Below are 3,050 nucleotides of genomic sequence, written 5' to 3'. Positions count from 1 at the left end.
GTCCTCAAATGTCAAATTAGGGTGGCCTGTTCACAAACCCCCTATCAAAAACGCATGGGCTTAGATGGTAGGTGGAAGCCCTTCCGTAGGGAAACGGTAGGCCGAGGGGTCTGGACATTTTAGATTATTTTTATCTAGAAGCCCCCGATTTATCCCCCAAATGTCCAAAGTTCTTAGACCTTTCTTGAAAAATCCCCCATCCCTGAAAGCTTCACAAGGCTGTTGAACAGAGAAGGCTGTGTGATTAATCTTGTGAGTGGGTGCAAAAAACATTCCCTTTTCCTCTAGAGAGATGTGCTCTCGGTATGTTGTCGGGGGCCACCCATTAGGCCACGAGGCCTACAAATGTGGCTAAATTTTGCTCTGCTATCTCACCAAAGGACCGTATTCAGTTTCTATAACTCCGGCAAGAAGTAGTAGCTTCATGGCGTTGGCAATGCAGGAACTGGAAACAATTTTAGTTGAGGGATGGTTTAGACTTATTTAAGGATTACATCTTCTCCTGTTTAGAAAAGGTCCTAAGCCAGTATGGAACATTGTTAGATCAACATCAAGGAACATCAACTGAAGCATTCGGATGAGTTTGATGGGAGACAGGAAAAACACAGCTCAGATTGTGGCAAATGCAACCAGGAAAATGAGCCCAGGAGAAGTGTTGTTCTCTGTATAGCTCTGATTCCTGGATCTGCTAACATGACTTGCTGTTACGATTCAAATGAAACACATTAGGCATATCATGAGAATGACATCCGGTCACAACTACTGAAACTTCTCATGAGTTTGATACAAGCTGAAACAACCACTTGCACAGCCAACTGGCAGGCGTAATCGCTTGTAATGGACATTTTAAAACTGCGACCCCGGCAGGACTCGAACCTGCAATCTTCTGATTCGAAGTCAGACGCCTTATCCATTAGGCCACGAGGCCTACAAATGTGGCTAAATTTTGCTCTGCTATCGCACCAAAGGACCGTATTCAGTTTCTATAACTACGGCAAGAAGTACTGGCTTTGTCTCTCGGGGTCCCGAGAGACCCCAAACATCACAGGCACTTGCATCACAGTCCTACAAGCGACATAGTGAAAAGGCAAAAGCTTGGGTGCCGAAAAAGGATTTTATATCATTTTTTATGTATTACTCTGCAACCCATTCATTTCGATGGATGACACTTGAAAATGAGGCCTTGAACACATAAGATTCTAGATTAAAAGTCAAAATGAGCATTAATTGAGTTGATACCAACAGATATGCATACAATAAAGTATACTCATTAAATAATGTGCTTTTTGAAACATAGAAATGGATACTTTTATGTTAAACATTGTTAATAAGTATACACTATAGGTGGACTTTCAGTGCATTCAGACTAGAAAATGGACCGGTCCATTTTCTAGTATGAACGCACACATTGGTCCACCTGTGGCTTACATTAATGGTGGTGGGCCACGTGTATTAAGTTGGTGGAAAACCAATTTTTAGGCATAATTGAGACTTCTGTGAGTTGATTGTAACATATGTATGTCTAATAGGGCGAAATAAGGGAATAACGTGGTTGTTGAAGCACACAAATACATTTAAAGTTATTCCAATAAACTGCAAGGGGAATTTTCCCCGTTTTTCACTAAGTCATACAGGAAGTGACCACCTGAAGCTTATAGAAATGGACCACGTGTATTAAGTTGGTGGACAACCACTTTTAGGGCATACTTGCATCTTCTATGAGTTGCTGCTAACCAGTGTTGGGTAAGTTACTCTGAAAAAGTAATTAATTACTAGTTACTAATTACATATTCAATAGTGTAATTAGATTACTGTACAAATTACTCTCTCCAAAAAGTATTTAGTTACTTATTACTAATTACTTTCTATATCCTACATCAACCTTGATTAGTTAAGTGATTCAAGGATAGGCATGAATTGGCTCTTTTAATTCATTCAAATAAATAATATAAAACTACATAAAGTACTCTTATTAACTGACCAAAGTATTACAAATGTGAGAATTATACATTAAAGCACGGATTATATAGTTAGACTTTGAATTTTGATGTCAATTCCACTATTGCACACACATATATTACACAAAGTATTTAGTTTAATTACATCAAAAGTAACTGTAATTAAATTACAGAAAAAACTAGAGTAATCCCTTACTTTACTTTTTCAAGGGAAAAGTAATTAAATTACAGTAACTAATTACTTAGTAACTAGTTACACCCAACACTGCTGCTAACATATGTGTGTCTAATAAAGATTACTAAGTGAATAATGTGCTTGTTTATGCATATCCGTTGCCGATGCCTCCCGAGATGTGGCTTTTCTCCTTACACAGTTTAAACTGCCCAGTTTTGAAATCTAGTAGAGATGATGGATGGGCATTAATCATCGTAAATGTTTGATGCGTGTGGAACGTGCCGTACGAAGTTCGTTGTAACGTGCTGGGGTAAGAGATAATCTCTGAGGGAAATCCTGCATACCATTCAGTTGCCAGAGATAGGGCTTCAACCTGTCGACTGCCTTTTGCATCAACTTGACACTTTGTCATCTTGTTTTGGCCCCTTTCGTCTTTTCAGTCAAACGTGCTGTTCTTGGTACGGGTCGTGGCTTAGCTGGTCAAAGCGCCTTTTCGTAAACAGGAGATCCTGGGTTTGAATCCCAGCGGTGCCTAGTGTGTAGGCTCTTTGTCTACGTAGACTAATGTTTTTCTTGCACAGGTGAAGAGTTTTGGAATGCGCCGCAGCCCTAATAAACAGTGACACGGAAAGCGCACAAGGCTCTGTGGCCCAATGGATAGCGCTTTGGACTTCTAGGTTGAGTAATGTGGGCATTCAAATGTTGTGGGTTCGAGTCCCTCCAGAGTTGTAGTTTCTTTAGGTTTGTAGGAAACTCCTCAAAATCATCTTGACTAGGGCAGGAAGAGTTGTAACATGAAGAGGGTACACACATTCACTTCGCCTTGAAAAACTAACTGTGCATGTTTTCCTCCATTTCACTGTGAGTTTTTGCCCCTTTGTTACTTTTCAGTCACATGACCTACAGATATGGGCATA

General features: G+C 40.0%; 1 non-coding gene across 1 annotated transcript; it reads right to left on the bottom strand.

The window, feature by feature from the left end:
- Positions 1–855: 855 nt before the first annotated feature.
- trnar-ucg (transfer RNA arginine (anticodon UCG)) lies at positions 856–928 on the bottom strand. The gene has a single exon. It is a non-coding gene; the product is annotated as a tRNA-Arg (tRNA).
- Positions 929–3,050: the final 2,122 nt, after the last annotated feature.

This window comes from Triplophysa rosa, unplaced genomic scaffold (genome assembly GCF_024868665.1).
Source record: "Triplophysa rosa unplaced genomic scaffold, Trosa_1v2 scaffold193_ERROPOS787590+, whole genome shotgun sequence".
In the NCBI taxonomy this organism is placed as follows: Eukaryota; Metazoa; Chordata; class Actinopteri; order Cypriniformes; family Nemacheilidae; genus Triplophysa; species Triplophysa rosa.
This window is presented reverse-complemented; position numbering and strand designations above follow the sequence as displayed.